Source organism: Sarcophilus harrisii, chromosome 6, assembly GCF_902635505.1.
Source record: "Sarcophilus harrisii chromosome 6, mSarHar1.11, whole genome shotgun sequence".
NCBI classification, from domain to species: domain Eukaryota; kingdom Metazoa; phylum Chordata; class Mammalia; order Dasyuromorphia; family Dasyuridae; genus Sarcophilus; species Sarcophilus harrisii.
This window is the reverse complement of record NC_045431.1, coordinates 190,915,156-190,922,007: the sequence shown is the minus strand read 5'-3', so window position 1 is coordinate 190,922,007 and position 6,852 is coordinate 190,915,156. Positions and strand designations below refer to the sequence as shown.

The 6,852-nt window shown below is 39.6% G+C and overlaps 1 long non-coding RNA gene across 1 annotated transcript; it reads right to left on the bottom strand.

Annotated features, from left to right (window-relative positions):
* Positions 1–788: 788 nt before the first annotated feature.
* On the bottom strand, positions 789–6,243 carry LOC116419847. The gene is made up of 3 exons (XR_004230170.1): positions 6,118–6,243; positions 5,290–5,484; positions 789–1,744 (listed from the first exon to the last, which is right to left on the bottom strand). It is a non-coding gene; the product is annotated as an uncharacterized LOC116419847 (long non-coding RNA).
* Between the last annotated feature and the right edge of the window lie 609 nt (positions 6,244–6,852).

Below are 6,852 nucleotides of genomic sequence, written 5' to 3'. Positions count from 1 at the left end.
CAAAGGAATGGCCAGAGAGGCATAGGATGGTAAACTGTCCCACCTTTGGTGATCAGCTTGAAAACATTATTCTTTTTGTCCTGTCTCTTAATGAAGTTATCCCGAGCATACTTGCAATGAACCTAAAAAAGGATTACCTTATACAACAAGACTTCGACTCAAGTGTACAAAAACAAGTATTTTATCCCCCTGTGCAATAAATAACCTATGGAACTAATAAAGAAAAAAGAATAATAGAAGGTTGGTCATTTGTTCTAGTATCATTTCAACCTAAATTCTTTCCAATAAGAAGAGTGTAAAATAATAATAAAAATATAAGAACAACATTTTTTTTTGGTACTTTCTGGTTCCCAGACCTCCAAATTATATAGAATGAAAAGCTTTAAAAATACTAAAATAGAAGAAACTAAAATCACAAGGAAGCAATGACAAGTATATATCATCCTTTTTATAGGGTATTACTAAGGCTGCTAATACTTTTATTCAATAAAAAAAAGTCCATGTATCCATCTGTACAATGGTCTGCAGAACATTAAATAAAATAACATCAATAAGAGTCAGAAAGGAGGATAGAACATTGGACCTTAAGACAGAAAAACTGAAATCAAATTCATCCTCAGATACTAGCTGTGTGACTCTGAGCTAGTAGTTTAACCTCAACCTGCCTTAATTTTCTCTTCTGTAAAGTGGGGATGGGGGGAGAGCTGATAATAATAGCATCTGCTTCCCAGGATTGTTGGGAAGACCAAATGAGATAATATTCTTAAAGCAGTTAGCACAGTGCCTGGCACCCAGTATGTGCTAAATGCTAGCAACTTATAGCAGACATCACCATCTACACTATCACCCTGCCAGATGGTATTTTGGGGAATATAACAAAGCACCCACAGTAAAAACTTAGTTGTAGATTGTTGAGACGTTGCTGTATTAGGGTAGCTAATGATCTAAGATGGCAGCCCATGGATAGGAATTATGGCATATGAGCATTAAATTTCAGAGACTACCTTGTTCGTTCTCCTTATCTTATAGTCAAGGAAATTGAAGCTCAAGGAAGTGGACACCGATATATGGCAAAACAGACACGGTCCAACCCGGCTCCTCTGGCTCCCAGTCTTTTCACTGGGCTATGTGAATAAACCAAGGATGTCTGGGGGGAGACGGGTGGAGATGGGGAAAAGTGAGACAAACAGGAAGAGTAATAATGCACTCGGCTCCAGCCATTCCTTTCCATCACTCCCACCGGAGTGAGATGGAGGACCAGATAAAATCGGAAGCAATTATGGAAAAGGAATAACTAAAGTGAAAAAGACTACTCGCCTGTGGATGGAGACCCAGACAAGGCCCTCCTGCTTCCAGAGGCTTTGGGATAGGCCCAGAAGGCCAGTCTTTGAACAATATACTACCCTCCCAGGAAGGGCCAAATTCTTTCTTCTCAAGCTGGGCCCCAGTTTCCCCTGAAGTCAAAGGGAGGGAAGGACCCAAGTCTCCAAGTTGGAAAAGGCAGATTTTGGCTTTAAATAGCTCATTTGTGCCTCATTACCCCTCACCTTGATTTCCTTCCAATGGGCTAATGCCATGGTGATCCAAAGTGAAGTTTCCTGTTCAGCAATCAGCCAGCACTTCGGGGAAAGGGCATTTGCAGTAAGAAGCAGCAGCAGTGTGGGCCAGGACCGATGTGTCTGGGGCTGGGGCGGGGACAAGGAGGAGAGTGGGATGGGGATGAGCCACATCTACTTCAAAAAATCTGGAAGAAAATGTTGGATCCCTAGTTTTAATGGACTTGGGAGAAGAAAAAAAGAGAGAGCACTTTTTGTGTGAGCGAAACCATCAAAGACTAGGTTCTTCCCCATTTATACTAGATTTGTCCAGGCCAGGGGTCCCAGAAAATGCTTCCAGTTAAAGTATAGCTGCAAGAGTGTTGGAGAGTTCTACCTGTGTCAGAACTCTTCCTCCACAGCCTCAGTAGTAAAAGCCCCCAATATCAGGTGTGACCCATCACAACCAAGTGTGCAAAAAGAGGAGCACTGTTACAATAGTCCCCCTTCTACAGCTGAGAAAACTAAAGCTGAGATCTGGAAAGTGACTATCCCCAAATCAGTCAGTAAAAACCAGGCAGGGAGATTGGAATATGGGGCTGCCTCTAAAAATAGCAAAAGCCGGAAGGAGACTGGGATATGTATGTAGTCTATGACCCAGGTTTGAGAACAATAATAGTATATATTTTTATAATACTTTGGAATAGATACCAAAGGATCATGGATCTAGAACTGGAAAATCCTTAGCAATTACCTTCCAGTCTAATTCCCTCACTTAATATATAGGGAAACTGAGGCCTGTAGAGATTCATTTAGTATTGGATGCTAGCCTTGGATGCTAAATCCAGTATTCTTTCCACTGCAAAACTATACTATCTCTTTTCACAAAGCACTTTGCTATTCATTTTCTTGTCCTAACCTAACAGGTTAGGTGAGGCAGGTAGGATCACTATTATTTTTCACATTTTATGGAACCTGAGTTTGAATATCACCTCGGATTTTTAGTAGTTGTGTGGCACTTGTCTCAAGTTGAGTTTCTTCATCTGTAAAATGGGGTAATAATAGCTACTATCTCTCAAGGTATGGGATAAAAGGAGATAATATTTACAAAGTACTTTGCAAGCCTTACAAGCATTATATAAATGCTATTTTTTGTTATAATGATGTTAAATATTATCATTATTTTTATGTAGATAGAATGTCTGCCTTTGGGACAAGAAGTAATGAGTTCGAGTGCCACTTTTGTTACATGCTGTGTGATCAAAGACAAATCTCATCTTCCCAGGATTCTAGGACAGAGATGTCTGATACCCTAACTGGCTGCTGGCCACATTAGAGTAACACTAGGGTAACAAATGACATTAAAATATAATTGGGAAATATTTAATAAAAGAAAAAAACAGTAGAATTATAAATTATATTAATATATGGTTTTCTAAGTCAATATACTTTACTGGGAATATTATACTGGGTTTAGTAGCCTCCATTTCTATTCAAATTTGATAGCATGGATCCAAGCAACTCTCTAAGACTATGAAGAAAGGCTTCTTCATCTGGGAATCCCATTCTAATAAAATCACAAGAGCAGCTTCTGTCCTCAATGATAAAGGAGAGAAACTCAGAAGGGTCAGGCTAACATAGTCACTAAGACTAGAAATTATCTTTTAAACAACAAAACCAGAGTCTGTTTCAGTTTTAGCCACTAGAAATGAATCTTTTAAAAATACGTCTTATATTTCCCTGACTTTGCTGAACATAATGTCCAAGGACTGTGACTTGCTATAAGGTCTTCTGCAAAGGAAGAAGAAAATAGAGAGGAAGGAAGAAAGAGGGACAGGGAGAGGGAAGAAAAGGAAAAAGGAAGGAAAGGGAGAGGGAAAGGGATGGGAAGAAGCAAGAGTGGGAGAGGGATGGGAAGAGAGATGGAGAGAGAAAGAGATTGAAAGAGAGACTGAGAAGGAGAAAGAGGGAGAAGAGGAAAGAAAGAGAAAGTAGAAGAAGCAGGGAGAGAAGGAGAAAAGGAGGGAGTTTGGAGAAATGAGAGAGGGAGGAAGAGATAAAGAAAGAGAGGAGAGGGAGAGGGGATAAGAGCCCACCCCAGACTCTTACTAGCCATGTGATTCCTCATTTATAACATGTGGATGATGTTATAGGATTGTGGAAAGGTTCAAATGAAATAATGAATATAAAGCTATTTGTTAAAAGTTCTTAAATTTCCAAGCCATTCTCCAATTGAAAAATGGTCAAAGGATATGAACAGACAATTCTCAGATGAAGAAATTGAAACTATTTCTAGTCATATGAAAAGATGCTCCAAGTCATTATTAATCAGAGAAATGCAAATTAAGACAACTCTAAGATACCACTACACACCTGTCAGATTGGCTAAGATGACAGGAAAAATAATGATGATTGTTGAGGGGATGCGGGAAAACTGGGACATTGATGCATTGTTGGTGGAGTTGTGAACGAATCCAACCATTTTGGAGAGTAGTTTGGAACTATGCTCAAAAAGTTATCAAACTGTGCATACCCTTTGATCCAGCACTGTTACTACTGGGCTTATATCCCAAAGAGATTATAAAGAAGGGAAAGGGACCTGTATGTGCACGAATGTTTGTGGCAGCCCTTTTTGTAGTGGCTAAAAACTGGAAACTGAATGGATGTCCATCAGTTGGAGAATGGTTGAATAAATTGTGGTATATGAAAATTATGGAATATTACTGTTCTGTAAGAAATGACCAACAGGATAATTTCAGAAAGGCCTGGAGAGACTTACAAGAACTGATGCTGAGTGAAATGAGCAGGACCAGGAGATCATTATATACTTCAACAACAATACTATATGATGACCAGTTCTGATGGATCAGGCCATCCTCAGCAACGAGATCAACCAAATCATTTCTAATGGAGCAGTAATGAACTGAACTAGCTATGCCCAGAAAAAGAACTCTGGGAGATGACTAAAAACCATTACATTGAATTCCCAATCCCTATATTTATCCACACCTGCATTTTTGATTTCCTTCACAAGCTAATTGTACAATATTTCAGAGTCTGATTCTTTTTGTACAGCAAAATAACGTTTTGGTCATGTATACTTATTGTGTATCTAATTTATATTTTAATATATTTAACATCTACTAGTCATCCTGACATCTAGGGGAGGGGGTGCGGGGGTAAGAGGTGAAAAATTGGAACAAGAGGTTTGGCAATTGTTAATGCTGTAAAGTTACCCATGTATATATCCTGTAAATAAAAGGCTATTAAATAAAAAAAATAAAAATAAAAAAAAAGTTCCTAAATTTCTACATAAACGGGAGTTATTCTTATCAGGTACTTAATAGATGTTGAATTCAGTTAAAGCAACAGAGAGAGCAAGAGGCAGGCAATTAGAAACAGGGGTCTGGAGCTTGGGAGAGAGGTCAGGGCTGGAGATTGTTTTTTTTTTTTGTTTGTTTGTTTGTTTTTTGGAGGAGACGGCTACAGAGAGTAAGAATCAAAGCCAGAGGAGAGGATGAGGAGGCTGAGAACACGAATACAAGAGAAGAGGCACAAGGACTGAGCTTTGGGGAACACCTTTTAAGAGTGAGAATTGATTGGTTTGTGAATCCTAAAGCCTAGAAAAGAGTAATGAATCAAGGAGGCCTCTGAAAGACCTAGACCCACATCCTGATTCCGAAACTTAATGACCTTTTAGGTGCCTCTGTTTTCCCATCCAAAAAATGGGGAGAATACTACTTGACATCCTTACCTCACCAAGTTGTTAGGAGGAAAGCAAAACGTTGCCAGCCTCAGAGCACTGTACCAGCAGGATCTGTTGCTATTCTTTCCTTTTGCAAATGAAGAACTGTTTTTTTTTTAAGTTCACTAAGAAGAAAAGAACATTGTCGAGTGTTTTTGAGTCAGAAGGAAAGAGGCCAGCTTGGTCTTGACCAGATCCAAAGACCTTTCAATAAAACATTAGTATATTTTAGAAAACAGCTAAAATTGGAATTTACGCAAAGTATGGGGCCTATTATCTGTATCTGACCTAAATGATTATGTGTAAAGTTTGGCCACCTCTATTGCAAGGGCTGGGCCTGTGGTTAAAGAAACATGTCTTTGCTCGGACAGAAATAAATCTTTAAAAGCCATTATAAAAAATCTTGTTGCATAATCTAAAAATATCCCCGGGGGTGTAGAATACTTGCCAAAGGAAACAGCAAAGTATGTTTATCTTTGGGGGGAGGGTATTGATTCCTTACCAAATGACCATTTCCTCTCTTTGCTCCCTAAATCCTGGCTCTCCATCCCTAGGAAGGCCCCCAGGTAGAAGCCACAGTTGGGCAGTAGTAGTCAGATGTCTATATGCGGCTGTAGCTCACACTGGGTCCCTGCTCCAAGGCCCTCAGTTACTGTGCCCAATCCACCCCTTTCTAATCATAATCAATCATGAGAAGCAGCGGTTTGAAGGGTGTGGGAAGAAAATGAGACTTGGAAAGAGAGAGAAATGCTATCTCAGCTACTTATAGGCTCTATGACCACATGTCCCTTTCTTTAGCCTCAGTTTCCTCATTTGTAAAAGAGGGGGAAATCATACCTGCTCTGGTTTCCTGTGATTTTACTGATGTGGGGAGCTCTTGGTAGAAATCGCCTCCTTCCCTCTCTGGAACTTCACAATCACAATGTCTCTCACCAAATCATGATGAAGAAAATATTTTCTGAACCTTAAAACCTCAGGCAAATGGGAATTATTATGATGAGTCAGCAAAGGCCAGAGTTCTTGTAACCTCTTGCTGTCCTGGCTAAAATTCAAAAACTTGCTCTAGATGAGGGTAAAGTTCAGCTGGGATTACATTGGACCCTGTGGGCTTCCCACTGGACACATCTGGTCTGCCAATGTTTTATATTATAGCAGAAATGTAGTTGTCGCTTGCTTTTTCTCAGGTCAGAAAGCTGAGTACTCATTTCCATCTCTATGAGACTGTGAAAAATACTTTCCATCCCACATAAGAAAAAAAAACCCAAATAAATAAATAATGCAATAGCAACAAAAGCTTGACTTCCCAAGGAACAGAGTGAAGTGGATGCGGTGACTCTAGGCCACAAGAGCAAGTAAGGGGTCAATTAAAGTTAAGGAGCTATGGGAGATCCACAGGGACATCAAGGATGTGGAAAGCACCAAAAGGAGCCCTGATCTTCCAAGTGAAGAGATTGATACTTTTACAATGGTCAGAAAAGTCTGTGGTTATTATGTCCTCTGTCCCTTGGCTCAGATTATTTATACCTTATTCCTGGAAAACCTTCCCACTCTTACTTTGCCTGCTAAAATTCC